The 20,308-nt window shown below is 38.5% G+C and overlaps 1 protein-coding gene across 5 annotated transcripts in view; it reads left to right on the top strand.

Annotated features, from left to right (window-relative positions):
* The window catches only part of KLHL3 (kelch like family member 3), a 312,385-nt gene that overhangs the window by 139,282 nt on the left and 152,795 nt on the right, over positions 1–20,308 (top strand). For 3 of the 5 annotated variants that reach the window (XM_059174657.1, XM_059174660.1, XM_059174655.1), the window contains exons 7-8: positions 12,113–12,195; positions 14,698–14,822. The exons of the other annotated variants lie outside the window; for them this stretch is intronic. The gene's annotated coding sequence lies outside the window, so the exon portion shown is untranslated. The remainder of the gene's footprint in view (positions 1–12,112; positions 12,196–14,697; positions 14,823–20,308) is intronic. 5 annotated transcript variants of the gene reach the window in all.

Below are 20,308 nucleotides of genomic sequence, written 5' to 3'. Positions count from 1 at the left end.
TAGTATGTTCTTATAATAGTTTGTATTTCCTTGGTGTTAGTTGTGATCTCTCCTCTTTCATTCATGATTTTATTTATTTGGGTCCTTTCTCTTTTCTTTTTGATAAGTCGGGCCAGGGGTTTATCAATTTTATTAATTCTTTCAAAGAACCAGCTCCTAGTTTCGTTGATTTGTTCTATTGTTTTTTTGGTTTCTATTTCATTGATTTCTGCTCTGATCTTTATGATTTCTCTTCTCCTGCTGGGCTTAGGGTTTCTTTCTTGTTCCTTCTCCAGCTCCTTTAGGTGTAGGGTTAGGTTGTGTACCTGAGACCTTTCTTGTTTCTTGAGAAAGGCTTGTACCGCTATATATTTTCCTCTCAGGACTGCCTTTGTTGTGTCCCACAGATTTTGAACCGTTGTATTTTCATTATCATTTGTTTCCATGATTTTTTTCAATTCTTCTTTAATTTCCCGGTTGACCCATTCATTCTTTAGAAGGATACTGTTTAGTCTCCATGTATTTGGGTTCTTTCCAAACTTCCTTTTGTGGTTGAGTTCTAGCTTTAGAGCATTGTGGTCTGAAAATATGCAGGGAATGATCCCAATCTTTTGATACCGGTTGAGTCCTGATTTAGGACCGAGGATGTGATCTATTCTGGAGAATGTACCATGTGCACTAGAGAAGAATGTGTATTCTGTTGCTTTGGGATGAAATATTCTGAATATATCTGTGATGTCCATCTGGTCCAGTGTGTCATTTAAGGCCTTTATTTCCTTGCTGATCTTTTGCTTGGATGACCTGTCCATTTCAGTGAGGGGAATATTAAAGTCCCCTACTATTATTGTATTGTTGTTTATGTGTTTCTTTGATTTTGTTATTAATTGGTTTATATAGTTGGCTGCTCCCACGTTGGGGGCATAGATATTTAAAATTGTTAAATCTTCTTGTTGGACAGACCCTTTGAGTATGATATAGTGTCCTTCCTCATCTCTTATTACAGTCTTTGGCTTAAAATCTAATGCCTCTTAGTTTTGTTGACTGTTTCCTTTGTTGTGCAGAAACTTTTTATCTTGATGAAGTCCCTAAAGATCATTTTTGTTTTTGTTTCACTTGCTTTTGGAGACATGTCTTGAAAGAAGTTGCTGTGGCTGATGTCGAAGAGGTAACTGCCTGTGGTCTCCTCTATGATTTGATTGATTCCTGTCTCACATTGAGGTCTTTCATCCATTTTGAGTTTATCTTTATATATGGTGTAAAAGAACAGTCCAGTTTCATTCTTATGTATGTAGCTGTCCAATTTTCCCAGCACTATTGATTGAAGAGACTGTCTTTTTTCCACTGGGTATTTTTTTCCTGAATTGTCAAAGATTAGTTGACTCTAGAGTTGAGGGTCCATTTCTGGAGTCTCTATTCTGTTCCATTGGTTTATGTGTCTGTTTTTATTACCAATAGCATACTGTTTTAATTACTACAGCTTTGTAATATAGTTCGAAATCAGGAATTATGATGCTTCTGGCTTTGTTCTTTCTCAAGACTCCTTTGGCTATTCAGAGTCTTCTTTGGTTTCATATAAATTTTGGGATTTTTTAATTCTATTTCTGTGAAAAATACCATTGGGAATTTTGGTAGGGATTGCATTGAATCTGTTGATTTCTGTGGCTAGTATGGACATTTTAACATTATTCTTCTAATCTATGAGCATGGAATTTCTTTCCCAAGAAATTGTGTCATCCTCAGTTTTTTTCATCAGTGGCTTATAGTTTTCAATATACAGATCTTTCACCTCCTTGGTTAATTTTATTACTAGGTATTTTATTCTTTTTTATGCAATTATAGATGGGACTGTTTTCTTAATTTCACTTTTTAAATATTTGTTAATTGTTAATGAATGAATGATTTTGAACTCATTCCCAAACTGAATTCTTTTTTTTTTTTTTTTTTTTTTTTTTTTTTAATTTTTTATTTTTTATAAACATATATTTTTTATATACATATATTTTTATCCCCAGGTCTGTGAATCACCAGGTTTACACACTTCACAGCACTCACCAAATCACATACCCTCCCCAATGTCCATAATCCCACCCCCTTCTCCCCAACCCCCTCCCCCCGGCAACCCTCAGTTTGTTTTGTGAGATTAAGAGTCACTTATGGTTTGTCTCCCTCCCAATCCCATCTTGTTTCATTTATTCTTCTACCCACTTAAGCCTCCATGTTGCATCACCACTTCCTCATATCAGGGAGATCATATGATAGTTGTCTTTCTCTGCTTGACTTATTTCGCTAAGCATGATACGCTCTAGTTCCATCCATGTTGTTGCAAATGGCAAGATTTCATTTCTTTTGATGGCTGCATAGTATTCCATTGTGTATATATACCACATCTTCTTGATCCATTCATCTGTTGATGGACATCTAGGTTCTTTCCATAGTTTGGCTATTGTGGACATTGCTGCTATAAACATTCGGGTGCATGTGTCCCTTTGGATCACTACATTTGTATCTTTAGGGTAAATACCCAATAGTGCAATTGCTGGGTCATAGGGCAGTTCTATTTTCAACATTTTGAGGAACCTCCATGCTGTTTTCCAGAGTGGCTGCACCAGCTTGCATTCCCACCAACAGTGTAGGAGGGTTCCCCTTTCTCCGCATCCTCGCCAGCATCTGTCATTTCCTGACTTGTTGATTTTAGCCATTCTGACTGGTGTGAGGTGATATCTCATTGTGGTTTTGATTTGTATTTCCCTGATGCCAAGTGATATGGAGCACTTTTTCATGTGTCTGTTGGCCATCTGGATGTCTTCTTTGCAGAAATGTCTGTTCATGTCTTCTGCCCATTTCTTGATTGGATTATTTGTTCTTTGGGTGTTGAGTTTGCTAAGTTCTTTATAGATTCTGGACACTAGTCCTTTATCTGATATGTCGTTTGCAAATATCTTCTCCCATTCTGTCAGTTGTCTTTTGATTTTGTTAACTGTTTCCTTTGCTGTGCAAAAGCTTTTGATCTTGATGAAATCCCAGTAGTTCATTTTTTCCCTTGCTTCCCTTGCCTTTTGCGTTGTTCCTAGGAAGATGTTGCTGCGGCAGAGGTCGAAGAGGTTGCTGCCCGTGTTCTCCTCAAGGATTTTGATGGATTCCTTTCGTACATTGAGGTCCTTCATCCATTTTGAGTCTATTTTTGTGTGTGGTGTAAGGAAATGGTCCAATTTCATTTTTCTGCATGTGGCTGTCCAATTTTCCCAGCACCATTTATTGAAAAGGCTGTCTTTTTTCCATTGGACATTCTTTCCTGCTTTGTCGAAGATTAGTTGACCATAGAGTTGAGGGTCTATTTCTGGGCTCTCTATTCTGTTCCATTGATCTATGTGTCTGTTTTTGTGCCAGTACCATGCTGTCTTGATGATGACAGCTTTGTAATAGAGCTTGAAGTCCGGAATTGTGATGCCACCAACGTTGGCTTTCTTTTTCAATATCCCTTTGGCTATTCGAGGTCTTTTCTGGTTCCATATAAATTTTAGAATTATTTGTTCCATTTCTTTGAAAAAGATGGATGGTACTTTGATAGGAATTGCATTAAATGTGTAGATTGCTTTAGGTAGCATAGACATTTTCACAATATTTATTCTTCCAATCCAGGAGCATGGAACATTTTTCCATTTCTTTGTGTCTTCCTCAATTTCTTTCATGAGTACTTTATAGTTTTCTGAGTATAGATTCTGTGTCTCTTTGGTTAGGTTTATTCCTAGGTATCTTATGGTTTTGGATGCAATTGTAAATGGGATTGACTCCTTAATATCTCTTTCTTCTGTCTTGCTGTTGGTGTAGAGAAATGCAACTGATTTCTGTGCATTGATTTTATATCCTGACACTTTACTGAATTCCTGTATAAGTTCTAGCAGTTTTGGAGTGGAGTCTTTTGGGTTTTCCACATATAGTATCATATCATCTGCGAAGAGTGATAATTTGACTTCTTCTTTGCCGATTTGGATGCCTTTAATTTCCTTTTGTTGTCTGATTGCTGAGGCTAGGACCTCTAGTACGATGTTGAATAGCAGTGGTGATAATGGACATCCCTGCCGTGTTCCTGACCTTAGCGGAAAAGCTTTCAGTTTTTCTCCATTGAGAATGATATTTGCGGTGGGTTTTTCATAGATGGCTTTGATGATATTGAGGTATGTGCCCTCTATCCCTACACTTTGAAGAGTTTTGATCAGGAAGGGATGTTGTACTTTGTCAAATGCTTTTTCAGCATCTATTGAGAGTATCATATGGTTCTTGTTCTTACTTTTATTGATGTGTTGTATCACATTGACTGATTTGCGGATGTTGAACCAACCTTGCAGCCCTGGAATAAATCCCACTTGGTCGTGGTGAATAATCTTTTTAATGTACTGTTGAATCCGATTGGCTAGTATTTTGTTGAGTATTTTCGCATCTGTGTTCATCAAGGATATCGGTCTATAGCTCTCTTTTTTGGTGGGATCCTTGTCTGGTTTTGGGATCAAGGTGATGCTGGCCTCATAAAATGAGTTTGGAAGTTTTCCTTCCATTTCTATTTTTTGGAACAGTTTCAGGAGAATAGGAATTAGTTCTTCTTTAAATGTTTGGTAGAATTCCCCCGGGAAGCCGTCTGGCCCTGGGCTTTTGTTTGTTTGGAGATTTTTAATGACTGTTTCAATCTCCTTACTGGTTATGGGTCTGTTCAGGCTTTCTATTTCTTCACGGTTCAGTTGTGGTAGTTTATATGTTTCTAGGAATGCATCCATTTCTTCCAGATTGTCAAATTTATTGCCGTAGAGTTGCTCATAGTATGTTCTTATAATAGTTTGTATTTCCTTGGTGTTAGTTGTGATCTCTCCTCTTTCATTCATGATTTTATTTATTTGGGTCCTTTCTCTTTTCTTTTTGATAAGTCGGGCCAGGGGTTTATCAATTTTATTAATTCTTTCAAAGAACCAGCTCCTAGTTTCGTTGATTTGTTCTATTGTTTTTTTGGTTTCTATTTCATTGATTTCTGCTCTGATCTTTATGATTTCTCTTCTCCTGCTGGGCTTAGGGTTTCTTTCTTGTTCCTTCTCCAGCTCCTTTAGGTGTAGGGTTAGGTTGTGTACCTGAGACCTTTCTTGTTTCTTGAGAAAGGCTTGTACCGCTATATATTTTCCTCTCAGGACTGCCTTTGTTGTGTCCCACAGATTTTGAACCGTTGTATTTTCATTATCATTTGTTTCCATGATTTTTTTCAATTCTTCTTTAATTTCCCGGTTGACCCATTCATTCTTTAGAAGGATACTGTTTAGTCTCCATGTATTTGGGTTCTTTCCAAACTTCCTTTTGTGGTTGAGTTCTAGCTTTAGAGCATTGTGGTCTGAAAATATGCAGGGAATGATCCCAATCTTTTGATACCGGTTGAGTCCTGATTTAGGACCGAGGATGTGATCTATTCTGGAGAATGTACCATGTGCACTAGAGAAGAATGTGTATTCTGTTGCTTTGGGATGAAATATTCTGAATATATCTGTGATGTCCATCTGGTCCAGTGTGTCATTTAAGGCCTTTATTTCCTTGCTGATCTTTTGCTTGGATGACCTGTCCATTTCAGTGAGGGGAATATTAAAGTCCCCTACTATTATTGTATTGTTGTTTATGTGTTTCTTTGATTTTGTTATTAATTGGTTTATATAGTTGGCTGCTCCCACGTTGGGGGCATAGATATTTAAAATTGTTAAATCTTCTTGTTGGACAGACCCTTTGAGTATGATATAGTGTCCTTCCTCATCTCTTATTACAGTCTTTGGCTTAAAATCTAATTGATCTGATATAAGGATTGCCACTCCTGCTTTCTTCTGATGTCCATTAGCATGGTAAATTCTTTTCCACCCCCTCACTTTAAATCTGGAGGTGTCTTCGGGCTTAAAATGTGTTTCTTGGAGGCAACATATAGATGGGTTTTGTTTTTTTATCCATTCTGATACCCTGTGTCTTTTGACAGGGGCATTTAGCCCATTCACATTCAGGGTAACTATTGAGAGATATGAATTTAGTGCCATTGTATTGCCTGTAAGGTGACTGTTACTGTATATGGTCTCTGTTCCTTTCTGATCTACCACTTGTAGGCTCTCTCTTTGCTTAGAGGACCCCTTTCAATATTTCCTGTAGAGCTGGTTTGGTATTTGCAAATTCTTTCAGTTGTTGTTTGTCCTGGAAGCTTTTAATCTCTCCTTCTATTTTCAATGATAGCCTAGCTGGATATAGTATTCTTGGCTGCATGTTTTTCTCGTTTAGTGCTCTGAAAATATCATGCCAGCTCTTTCTGGCCTGCCAGGTCTCTGTGGATAAGTCAGCTGCCAATCTAATATTTTTACCATTGTATGTTACAGACTTCTTTTCCCGGGCTGCTTTCAGGATTTTCTCTTTGTCATTGAGACTTGTAAATTTTACTATTATGTGACGGGGTGTGGGCCTATTCTTATTTATTTTGAGGGGCATTCTCTGAACCTCCTGAATTTTGATGCTTGTTCCCTTTGCCATATTGGGGAAATTCTCCCCAATAATTCTCTCCAGTATACCTTCTGCTCCCCTCTCACTTTCTTCTTCTTCTGGAATCCCAATTATTCTAATGTTGTTTCGTCTTATGGTGTCACTTATTTCTCGAATTCTCCCCTCGTGGTCCAGTAGCTGTTTGTCCCTCTTTTGATCAGCTTCTTTATTCTCTGTCATTTGGTCTTCTATATCACTAATTCTTTCTTCTGCCTCATTTATCCTAGCAGTGAGAGCCTCCATTTTTGATTGCACCTCATTAATAGCTTTTTTGATTTCAACTTGGTTAGATTTTAGTTCTTTTATTTCTCCAGAAAGGGCTTTTATATCTCTCGAGAGGGTTTCTCTAATATCTTCCATGCCTTTTTCGAGCCCGGCTAGAACCTTGAGAATTGTCATTCTGAACTCTAGATCTGACATATTACCGATGTCTGTATTGATTAGGTCCCTAGCCTTCGGTACTGCCTCTTGTTCTTTTTTTTGTGGTGAATTTTTACGTCTTGTCATTTTGTCCAGATAAGAGTAAATGAAGGGGCAAGTAAAATACTAAAAGGGTGGCAACAACCCCAGGAAAATATGCTTTAGCCAAATTAGAAGAGATCCAAAATCGTGAGTGGGGAGAAAGGGGATAAAAAGAGGTTCAAAAAGGAAGAAAGAAAAAAGAAAAAAAAAAAAAAAAAAAAAAGAAAAGAATTTTTTTTTAAAAAAGAAAACACCTAAGAAAAATGTAAAAAACTATATATATATATTAGATAAACTAGTAAAAAATCGTTAAAAAAGAAAAAGGTAACAGTTAAAAAAAAAAAAAATTTTACCCGAAGGCGAGAAAAAAAAAAAAAAATGAAAAAGAAAAAATTAAATTAACTGCAAGACTAAAAAAAATCACAGGAAAAAAGCCATGAGTTCCGTGCTTGGCTTTCTCCTCCTCTGGAATTCTGCTGCTCTCCTTGGTATTGAAACCGCACTCCTTGGTAGGTGAGCTTGGTCTCGGCTGGATTTCTTGTTGATCTTCTGGGGGAGGGGCCTGTTGTAGTGATTTTCAAGTGTCTTTGCCCCAGGCGGAATTACACCGCCCTTACCCGGGGCCGGGGTGAGTAATCCGCTCGGGTTTGCTTTCAGGAGCTTTTGTTCCCTGAGCGCTTTCCGTAGAGTTCCAGAGGACGGGAATACAAATGGCGGCCTCCTGGTCTCCGGCCCGGAGGAGCCGAGAGCCCAGGGCCCCACTCCTCAGTGCGCCCTCAGAGAACAGCGCCCAGTTACTCCCGTCTGCCTGACCTCCGGCCGCGCTCCGAGCTCACCGAGCCTGCGACCGGTTCAAGGTAACACGGAGCTGCGAGCTTACTGTCGGCTCTGTCTCTGTAGCCGGCTTTCCCGTTCCAATACCCGCAAGCTCTGCGACACTCAGACACCCCCGATCCTTCTGTGACCCTGCGGGACCTGAGGCCACGCTGACCCCGCGTGGGCTTCGCTCCGGTTTAGCCTCTGGAGCGATGTCCCTCCGCGGAGCAGACTTTTAAAAGTCCTGATTTTGTGCGCGGTTGCTCCGCCGCTTGCCGGGAGCCGGCCCCTCCCCCCGGGGTCTATCTTCCCGTCGCTTTGGATTCACTTCTCCGCCGGTCCTACCTTTCAGAAAGTGGTTGTTTTTCTGTTTCCAGAATTGCTGTTCTTCTTCTCTTCGATCTGCCGATGGATTTTCAGGTGTTTGCAATCTTTAGATAAGCTATCTAGCTGATCTCCGGCTAGCTGAAGCAGTCTCAGCTTGCTACTTCTCCGCCATCTTGACTCCTTCCCCCCAAACTGAATTCTTAATCAGAGTAAGAGTTATCTAGGGAAAGAGGAGAAGAAAAGGGAGAAAGGAGTATCTAATTAGAGTGTCTCAAATGCATTATAGGTATGCAGGAGATGTTACCTCCTCAGTGTTTGACATACCCAGGTACAACCAGGGAACAGAGCAGAGAACATCCATCCCTATGCTGAACTCCTCAGAGGGCATTTGTAATGTAGCAGAGGCCCGTCATCCCTGCAAATAGCAAATGTTTTGAAGGTAGCATTTGCTACCCCAATGCTGAGAGCATTCCAAGGAAGTCCTCTACTAGCTTGTCATCTGTTTCAGTTGAGGTTCATGTTTAGAATGTTTATATAAAACATTAATTTTTTAAAAAGATTTCATTTATTCATTTATTTGATAGAGAGAGACACAGTGATAGAGGGAGCACAAACAGGGGGACTGGGAGAGGGAAAAGCAGGCTCCCCACCGAACAGGGAGCCCAATGCGGGACTCGATCCCAGGACCCTGGGATCATGACCCGAGCTGAAAGCACCACTTAACAGGCTGAGCCACCCAGGCGCATCCACAAGAAACTTTATTAATGGATAGGTAGATGAAAAAAACCCCAAAATTTCATCTACCTATCCATTAATAAAGTTTCTTGTGGATGGTGAGTGTCAAAAATTGAAGAGATAATCATTAAAAATTCTTTAGCAGGAATTGCATGTAGCCTGTTTCCATCCCTCCTTCCTTTCTTCTTTTTTAAAATAAATTGATTAAAAAAATCAGGGCTGAGCAAAGTAGGCATTTGCATCCAAGTTGGAGGGGAGGGGCTATCTGGTTTGGGGTGTCAGAGCCTGAATGGAGCAAGAAGGGAGTCTATGATGGGGAGGATGGTAGCAGCCTGTGTGGTTGTTGAGAGCTCAAGAGAGGTGAGGAGGTTTTCTGCCCAAGATGATGATGACAGTAGGGATCTGGCACAAGAATTTGGACCTTGAGGGAGAAAAAGAAATCAGTTAGGTTGGGAGGCAGAGTTGGTAGCTCACTGATAAATGTTGGCTACCTAAGTGGGGTGAGAATGGTGCTTGCTGGCCTGGCACCATGTGTCAGAACTTGATTGGGATGGGGAGGGAATCTGTGTAGAAAAGTGGTGGTCATCTGCCATGGGGTACTGAAGCCCGGTAGGATGAGAAGGGCATCTACATGAGAGGGGCATGTGGCAGCAGTGTTGGGCCAGCAACATGTCAGAGTCTGAACAGGGTTAGGAGGACTTCTTTATGAGAGGGTGGGGGGCAGGGCAAGAAGTTGAGTATACACAGGTAGGATTGAGTCAAAAAGTAAATATATTGAGGATAATGGCAGCCAAGTTTTTCACTGTTAGAAGACAGAATTCTAAATATGGAATAGGAAAAAAACTGTAATAACTCTGGTATTGGATTGGAATTGGAAGTAATGTGAACTCAAGATTTGATAGATAAATGGAGAAATGTTGATGTAAATGCATGGATAATATACATGTAATATATGTGTATAAATAATATACTATGTGTATATATACATATACATATATTCCCCATCTCTGAGAATAGCAGTACCCCTAAAATAGGACACATCTAGTGCCCTATCTTGATTTCAAAGTACCATTCTCCACCAAAAGGAACCAAGACTCCTTGGAGAAGTAGCTCATTTCAGGACAGGGCAGAAAAAGTCCAAGATGAGCCAGAATGTCTTGTTAGGCAAGAAAATAAAAAGGGCTTAATGAATTATGGGAACATGTCAAAAGAACACAGATGTCAGTTTGAATGAATTTCTGGTGGCCAAATCTATATACTTTGAGCATCAAAATAAATAATGATAATATCAGGTTATAACCCGTTGAGTAAAATAGGAATCCATGAGTCCATTCTTATATAAACAATTGAATATGGGATGTGTGGATGGCTCAGACGGTTAAATATCTGCCTTCAGCTCAGGTCATGATCCTAGAGTCCTGGGATCGAGCTCCATATTGGGCTCCCTGCTCAGTGGGGAGCCTGGTTCTCCCTTTCCCTCTGTCCTTCTCCCAGCTCGTGCTCTCTTTTTCTGAAATAAATAAAATCTTAAAAAAAATTGAATATATAATTAGGGTAAAGAGAATAAATGTAAAATGAATAATTGAGTTAGAGAATCAACATTTTTGTATCATTATAGTAATAATTCAGCCAAGAAGCATCAGTGAATATTACAAACTAGTGGATGAAAGTTTGGTAAAGAGGGACTATTATGTAGTCTCAAAATACCTCTCTACAAAATACTTAGTAGTTACAAAGGGGTAAAAATCAACTCTGTGGTGGATAAATCTGACAGAGTAATTAACTGAGTGATCAAAATTAGTATGACCTATCATGAGACAAATAGAAATCATGTGCCACCTGACAGGTACACATGCCACCTCAGTGACATTCCTGTCCACAATAAATAATCTAACTATGAGGTCATATCCGACAAGTCCAAATTGAGAGACATGATCCAGAATAACTGGCCTTATGTTCTCCAGAACACTCAAGTGCCTCAGAGTCAAGGAAAGATTGGTGTACTCTTATAGATTGAAAGAGACTTCAGCAGATGTGAAAACTAAACACAACGTGTGTTCCTTGACTCAAACCTTTCACATTATTGGGACAATTGTTAAAACTTGAACTGGGCTTGTGGATTAGTCGATAATAATGGATCACCGTTAGTTCTGAGTGTGATGTTTGTCTTGTGGTTATGTAGGAGAATGTTCTTATTTATAGCAATTATACCCTGAAGTGTTAACACAGGCCTTGGGGCATCCATCATGTTGACAATTTACTCTCAACTGTTCCAGGAAAATGCTATTTCCACTATTGTTGTTGTAACTTTTTTAAAAAATTGGAACTATTTTAAAATCAAAAGAACAGTTATGTATAGAGTTAAAGTTTATACATAAAGTTTCTCATGAAAACATTTTAATATCTTACTATATATCTTCTCTACTGAAATCTTTTCAACAAGGCCTGTATAGATTAACCAAATCATTTCCGGTTTATCACTGCATGTTGTACAAATTTTATCCTTTTTTGTGTGTGCACTATAATATGAAAAAGCCCGTGTTGCATTATCTTAGGCAGAGGGACTAGGTTTGCAAAAGCCTGGAGCTCAGATGGCATGTTTCTTAGGAGAACTGCAAGCAGTTCAGCGTATCTGGAAAGTGTGGAGTTGTTGGTGGCCTAGCTGTCAAGAGAAAAGACATGTAAACTCCTAACTATAGGAAACAAACTGAGGTTTGCTGGAGGGGGTGGGGGGATGGGATGATTGGGTGATGGGCATTAAGGAGGGCATGTGATGTGATGAGCACTGGTTGTTATATGCAACTAATGAAGTAATGACTCTACATCTGAAACTAACGATGTAACATATGTTGGCTAATTGAATTTAAATATAAAAAAAAAAGACATGTAGCAAGCTTAGCTAGATGGTAGTCTCATACACTGACTTAGGGGACATAGGATAATTCACTTTTAGGTCTCTCAAACTGATAAGCAAAAGCACATTAGCGAGGATGCCCCCCCCCCCCGCCCCATGTTTAGAAACTGCCTGAAACCATTGGTCAAGAAACTGCCCCAGGATGCTTCTTGACCTCAAAGTTCAGTCAGAAATTGCTTTAAACTTGTGCCTGCAGGAGGCACAACTCAGAAGCATGAAAGGGATGGAGAAAGAGGCCTCTTCTGTATCTACTTTCAAATAATTTAGCAAAAAAGACACATGTGGTAGGATAATTTACTCAGATATTAATTTGCTTTTTATTCTGTTTTCCTGCCCTAGTCCAAGAATGCTTTTCTGCTTTCTTTCTTTGAGTTTTTGCTCAGGAGGATCAAAGCAGTACGGTTGGATTCTGTTTTTCAAAGGTAAATTATGTATTTTTTAAAGATTTTATTTACTGATTTATTTGACAGAGAGACATGAGAGAGGGAACACAAGCATGGGGAGAGGGAGAGGGAGAAGCAGGCTTCCCACCGAACAGAGAGCCTGATGTGGGGCTCGATCCCAGTACACCAGGATCGTGACCTGAGCCAAAGGCAGGTCACCCAGGTGCCCTTCAAAGGTAAATTCTTTGAAGGCCTCATGATAGGTGGTCTCAAGAGGGGAGAGAGGAAAGAATCCAGGAGGGAGAGTCTACCATAGAAATCTCAAAGAGAGATTTAACTGGGGAAGGAGAACTCCACTGAGTCCTGGGGACCAGGATCCAGTCCCTCTGTGCTTCTCCACTGTAACTTCCTGGGGATGTGCCCTGTCTTTAGTGTGGAATGGCTTTGTGGTAGAGTGGGTATCTGAACCTTTGTATTGGGGCTCCTAGCTTTGGTAAGGAGCTCCCAGTGCAGCTTGGAGGTAAGTTTCAGGAAGCAGAACCATCTTCCCGCAAGTAACCCTATCATCCTAGATAAAGAATGTATCAGCAATGACCAAAGATCAGAGAACTGTCCCTGAGTATTCTGGACTGTGTAAAATCTGATATTTTTATTATGGGGAAAGGACATAGCCCCACTATTGACTGAGGTTAAATTTCCATCAGCTTAAGGAGTGCTGGCTTAGGATGAGATTTAATTTGTTAATAAAGAACATGGCTTTTCTTACACCTAGAAGTATGCAGTAAATTTCATAGTTACCATACATGTTTATAGCTCCCAAAATGTAGGAAAGATTACTTGCACATGAAAAGACATTTTTTTCCCCCAGAAGGATTCAGCAGAAGTCTTTAATTGTCCCCTTTTTCTAAGAGAAGTGGGATATTCTGGTTTGATACATGCTTCCAGAACTTAACACCAGATGAACTCAGGATGCCTCAGCAATTTTGGTTTTCTGTTACTCTTTCTAACCCAACAGCTAAAGTGTAGTGGAAAGAAAGGAACAGGCCATTCTGACATTTGGTAGATGAAGGTGCCTTTCTGCTCTCTCCCCTTTGCCAGGGCTCCCTGAGCTGACTTTGGGCTGGGAGTAGGTCTGAGGTGAAGATTGGTTTAATTTAAGTTTTCTTGCAGCTGTATCTTCTAGATGCAAAATCTTAAATACCCAAACCTCTTATTTTGAGTCAGGAGAAACTGAGCCTTGAGACCTCCTTTGTGATAGGCAGTCAGTAGGCTTCAGACAAGTGATAAGTGCAAGTACAGAATGATGACCCAACTCCTGCTTCAGCAGGGTTTTTATTTTCTAAATAAGGAAGCCTACCCAGAAACTGTACCAGCAAGAGTGTTAGTGGGCTTAGGCATGTGTGACAAAGTTGTTGACTGAAAGAGAGAAGTTAGAACTCTGCCACCAGCTGCTTGTGTGCCTCTGAACATACCATTTCAACTTTCTGGGCCACGTGTGCCACATGAAAGTTTTGGAACTGGATGACCATTAATGGCTGGGTCCGTGCTCTATTTTAACTATGATTCCAGATGTAGAATAAGAAGATTCTTGGAAAATTGAAATTCAGGGTATTAAGGAGCCTTGTCAACAGCAAGTGCTTAGATATAATGGGATTTAACTCTTTCTAGTAGAATTCTTGAATGTGCCAGTAAGATTAATGCAGTATTTTTACAAAATCATATTCCAACTTGTGATAAAACTTAGAAAATGTATTGCTGTCTATTTTGGTTGGATGCTGTAGATAAGCGTGTCAGACTTAGGTTAAAAATAAATCCCACAAAGCCAACAGAAATTAGATGGAAATTAGCAAATTACTAGAATTTGAACAGAATTATGTGTAGTTTTGATTCTTGAAACAAACTCCTTAAAGGATACTGATGAATGAAAAGTGCTTTATATATTCCCTCCAGAAGCTGGAAAATAGACCGTATTCAGAATCTTGGGCAGCAAAGTAAAATAGATTTCCTATAAATTAGGCTGTGCCTGTGTCAGTCCCAAACAAACAAATCACTGCTGTATATGCTGAGAGATCTCAGACAGTGAGTCTCATATGAGATGAGCTCCTTAAAGAGCACACAATTTTTAATTTCATAGCTGATAATCATCATCACACTGCTGCTCGTATAAATCTTGCCTATTTTAATTTTTCCCCACTGTTGTTCTCCCGATTTTAGTTGAAAAAATATTTTCTCTAACATCAATCTGCTGAAATTATGATAATAAATATCATTTAACTAAGAATGTTGTTTAGATCCTGAATGATCCAGGAAGGGTTTACATATAATCTGAATTCACTGAACAATTGCAGTTAAATACCCCTTCCACAGTTTACTGAGTAGACTAACCTCTTCTCTGCTCTGCTCAGTATGTATTTAGAAATGAAGAGGGACCAGATTCCTGAGGACTCAAAATGTGTATGGTGTATGAATGTTACTTCATTCACAGGTCTGAGTATAGAACACTCTACAAATTAAATCTCACTCTGTATTGTCACTCTTTAGGTTGATGGAAATTTGATCTCAGTGCACAAGTTTTCTGTATTAGTGAGGAAAAGTAGCTTTGTAAATTGTCCACATTCTGAACTATACTACAAGCTGAAACTAGAAGCTGAAGATGGACTTAACAGGTAAAATTAAAAGCTTGCTTTTCACAATGGTCTGACACATGCCTCCTGGAGAGTAAAAGTATTCAGTATAAAATTTGCTGAAGGAAATAAATATTTAAAAAGATTGAAGTTCTTATTGGACTAAGTAAAAACAGTATATTAAAAGTGTAAGTTTTGGGTTAATATAAATATAACTCATAAAATTCAAAACCAAAAGTTACATAATTTATGCAATGTTAAGGAATGTGATTTTCTGACTTCCATATGGAATTCATTAGTAAATCACTAAATCTGATGTAATTTTACCTACAGAAATTCAGGCAAGATACCTACAGGCAGATTGTAGATACAAATGAATGAAGTCTTATACACATGGATACTTCTAGGTGGCTGTGTAACATGCTATCATGCACTGGGTGACTTATTTTCTCTTAACTCTGGAAGCTGGAAGTCAGAGATCACGATGCCATAGGGGTTGATTTCTGGTGAGATCTCTCTGGCTTTCAGACTGCAGTTTTCCCCTCTGTTCAAACATGATCTCTCTGCTCTGTACACATGGGGAGAGAGAGGTCTCTGGTATTATTCCTCCTCCTCCTCTTTCTTCTTCTTCATTTCCTCCTCCTCTTCCTCCTCCGTCTTCTTCTCCTTCTCCTTCTGCTTCTGCTTCTTCCTCTTCTTGTTCTTGTTCTTCTTCGAAAGAAAGAAAGAGAGAGAGAGACAGAGAGAAAGGGAGAGCATGAGTAGGGTTTGGGAGGGCGGGTGGGGGAGGGACAGAGGGAATGAGAGAATCCAATGCAGTCTCCACACCCAGCATGGAGCCAATGAGAGGTTTGATCTTACCACCCTGAGATCATGACCTGAGCCAAAATCAAGAGTCTGATGCTTAACTGACTGATTCATCTAGGTATCCCTTTTTCTCTTCTTCTAAGGACACCATTCATACTGGATTAGGGCCCCACTCTTATGACTTTATTTAACTTTAGCTCTCTAAAGTTCCTCGTTCTAAATCTAGTCACATTGTTGGGTTAGGGATTCAACATATGAATCTGGGAGTTGCCCAGTCCCTAACAAGGGTTTATGTCTTTAAAAAAATTTTTTTTTTACTGTCATTTAATGGATTTTTAGGAAGAAACACATTTTTAGAAAATGTGTTTAGTTTGCCATGTTTTAGTTCACATATTCATGAAACCCTTCTAACTGTAGTTCCTGAATCACAGGATAAAGAATAAACATTCTAAGGCTTTCCTCATCCGATTTTATCTTCTTTGGTGTGTGTGTGTGTGTGTGTGTGTGTGCGCGCGTGTGTGTGTGTTGGTGGTGGAGGGCTCATCTCATCCCTCTTAATTCTTTCAGTGCGGAGCTTGAACTCACAACCCTGAGATCAAGACCTGAGCTGAGATCACAAGCTGAATGCTTAACAGACTGAGCCACCCAGATACCCTGTCGTCCCTCTTCTTCTGACTCTACTTTTTGCCCTTCCATCTTTTAGTTTTTCCTTTGTGGCTCTTTACACTTAAAGATTCAAATTTCAGTTAAACACTGTTCTCTGCTCAAGTTGTCATTTACAACAACAATCTGTGCTCAGTTGAGGTTAACTAGACATATTAATGATGTGAAAATGGTAATATCTTTCTTGAATTTTTAAAGAATTTTTTATTTTTAAGTTGAGAAATATAAGCAAAGGAATTCAGAAGGATATTAATGTATTTCTTCTCCTCCTTTTTATTCTTACACCTAATTTTTCCTGTTTCTAGTCCATTGCATTTATATTACTTGACATGTTGGGCACAAACTTTTTTTGTGTGATGTAAGGCTGGGTAGTAAATAATTGGCAGACCATGGGCAGTGTAATGTCCTAAAGCCTCCATTTTTTCAGCTGAAGGATTGGTATAATAATAAAATACACCTCTAAAGATCCATGTGAGAACTCATTAAGATCATGTATAACACTTAGCAGCAGGTACTGAATAACATTGGTGGTCAGGTGGATATTTGCAAGACAAAAGCAGAGATCTTGGGATCCTCTTGTATGAGTTAGGATTAGTTTAAATAAGAGAGGCTTAAAAAGATAGGTATTTATTTATCTCTGACCTAAAAAGCCTAATGATAGGCAGTTGATGGCTGATACAGCAGCAGCGGCAGCAACAACAGCTGTAAAACAGAAAATCTCTCTGACCCATCTCCTCTTCAGAATTCACTAGTTTGGTGAATGAAATTGTGATCTACCTTATCATAAAATAAGAAACTTAACCCACAGTTAGGTCAATTCCAACTTTTAATGATCCCTCAAATAATTTGTCCTTTCCACCCAATCCCTACCGCCTGTGCCTTACTTCTTCTGCCTTGGAGATGCTAACCAGTATTCTGTACCACACTGGCATTCGAAATGGGCTCTTAAGTCATACTCTACTCTAATCTCTCTTCTACACGTTATCTATGGGATAGTCTTTCTAAATGTAGATCTCTGTTATCCTTGTCTTTAAAACTCGTCAGTGGCACCATGTGCTTTATAGAACTAAAAGCTGGAAAATTTTTGAAAGACATCCATAATCCTTCTGATCCAGCCCCTTACTTACTTATAAGCCCCTTACTTACTTATTTTAGCCTCATTTTCTTTTATTTCCATCTGAGGTAGGTGGTATAATGGTTACCTCAAAGATGTCTACATCTTAATCCTGGTGACCTATGTATATATTATGTTTATGACTAGAGGGAATTAAGTTGCAGATGGCTTTAGGATTGTTAATCAGTTGACCTTAAAGTAAAAGGATTTTCCTGGATTATCTGGGAGATAGAAGAGTCGGTGTCATAATGATCCCATGTGAAACTCAACTGGCTGTTGATGGCTTTGAAGGTGGAAGGGTGCCAAAAGTTAAGAAATATGGGGGGCCTAAAGAAGTTGGAAAAGACAAGCAATCAGATTCTCTCCCATGACTTTGAGAATGGAACACAGTCTTGCCAACGCCTTGATTTTGGTCTACTGAAAGATATATTTGATTTGTGACCTATAGACTATAAGATAATGAATTTGTGTTTTTAAGCCACTAAGTTTGTGGTAAGTTGTTACAGCAGCAATGGGAAGCTGATACACCACCACACCATTGATAATTTGCTTGTGAAACTCCAAACACAGTAGGTATATGTATGATTTCCTGTACTTGGAATGCCATTACCTTTTTGTAGGCCTCTTACACCTACTTCTGAAGTTAGCTTCTATCAGAAGAATTTACAGATTGGATTTCTGTTCCTAACACATTATATTTGTAATCTCTCTTGTACTACTAGTTCTTCCAAGACTATTGAGCTTCTGAAGGCCAGAGACTTATCCACAGTACTTAGCCTATGAATGAATTCAGTATGATGAATAAATAAAAATGGACTGGTCTGAATGCTTCTATTTTAGAAGGCTCATATTCTGGTGTGAGTCTGTGCATGTGTTTGTACTTGGGTATGTATATTAAGGGCAGAAATATTCTGAGAAATGTCAAATTGGTAAGTCTTCTGTCCTAGTTCATTCAGGCTGCTATAAGAAAAATACAGACACTGGCTGGGTTATAAACAACAGAAATTTATTTCTCGGGCACCTGGGTGGCTTAGTTAAGTGTCTGACTCTTGATACTGGCTTAGGTCATGATCTCAGGGTTGTGAGATTGAGCCCTACATGGGCTCCACGCTGGGTGTGAAGCCTGCTTAAGATCCTCTTTCTCTCTCTCATTAAAAAAGAAAGAAAGGAGGAAGAAAGAAAGATTGATTTCTTTCTCATAGTTCTAGAGGCTGAGAAGTCTAAAATCAAGGTCCCTGCAGATTTGGTGTCTGATAAGTACCTGGTTCTTGGTTTGTAGTTGGCCATCTTCTCATTGTGTCCTCATAATAGAAGAAAGACTAGAAAGCATTTTGGGGGTCTCTTTTTATAAGGGTACTAATCCCATTTACAAGATATCCACTCTCATGACCTAATTACCTTTCAAAGGACCACTCCCTCAAAATACCAGAACACTGGGGATTAGGCTTCAACATATGAATTTTGGGGAACATGAAACATTGTTTGTACTATTCTCTGGTTTTGGTAATCTACCCCAACCTTCCATGCATCTGGGAGGTGAATTCAATATGTTATTCCTGGAGTTTTACATGTAAGAATTCCAGGTTTATTGGGGTCGGGAACATGAATCTGGTTCCAAAACCAAGGTAATTTTTTCCTTGTTTCCAAGATAGTTTCCAGCCTCAGCTATTTCCTGTGTGTATGTGTTTGTATGTAGGGCTGTACACTGGCTGGCTCATGGTTTTCTCCAATGGACAAAAAACCAGAAGCTTCTGGTTACTTCTTCTTCTTTTTTTTTTTTTTAAGATTTTATTTATTTATCTGACAGAGATCACAAGTAGGCAGAGAGGCAGGCAGAAAGAGAGAGAGAGAGAGAGAGAGAGAGAAGCAGGCTTGCCACTGAACAGAGAGCCTGAAGTGGGGCTCGATCCCAGGACCCTGGGACCACGACCTGAGCCGAAGGCAGAGGCTTTAGCCCACTGAGCCACCCAGGTGCCCCTCTGGTTACTTCTTTTTGAAAAATTGACCTATAACATTGTATTAGTTTTAGACATATAACATAATGACCTGGTATATGTATATATTGCAAAATGTTTACTGCAAGTTAAATTAGCATTCTTCAACATATATAATTAGTTTTTTCCCTTGTGATGAGGACTTTTAAGATCTACTATCTTAGCAACTCTCACATAAACAGAACATGATTGTTGACTATGGTCACCATATGGTTCATTATATCCCCAGGAGTGACTTACCTTGTAACTGGAAGCTTGTACCTTTTGTCTGATCACTCCTCCTAAACTTGGGGGAAGCTGTCATTTTTTTATACCAAGCCCTTCTCCTTTCACATCTCCTCTCAGTGAAGGAAACTGATGTAATTCCCTTCTGAAAGCCTACATTTTACACCCAAGGAATAGGAATACACAGTCATATAAGATAAAGTTAGTATCTCCACAGATTAAATAGGCCTGTGTATTCTTTTGCCTCAGGACAGTCCCTTTTAAAGCAATCCTCATGGGGACTATATATATATAAATACATATATATGTATTACTTATATATATATAAATATATATATAAAATAATATTTTTATATAAATACATATATATGTATTTATATACATATATAAAATATATAATATACATATATAAAATATATTATATATAAAATATATATAAAATAAAAATATAAAATATATAAAATAACAATATAATATATAAAATTAATAAAATAATATATTTTATATTATATATAAATATTATATATATATTATATATAATATATATTACATATATATTACATATATGTAATAAAATAACAATGTTTATATATAAATACATATATATGTATTTATATATAAACATTGTTATTTTATTACATATATATGTTATAATATATAACAATATAAGTATATAACAATATAAGTATATATAATAAATAAGTATATAATATAAGTATATATAT

The sequence above is a fragment of the Mustela lutreola genome, chromosome 5, assembly GCF_030435805.1.
Source record: "Mustela lutreola isolate mMusLut2 chromosome 5, mMusLut2.pri, whole genome shotgun sequence".
Classification (NCBI taxonomy): Eukaryota; Metazoa; Chordata; class Mammalia; order Carnivora; family Mustelidae; genus Mustela; species Mustela lutreola.
The sequence above is the reverse complement of the archived record's forward strand: the minus strand, read 5'-3'. Positions and strand labels throughout refer to the sequence as shown.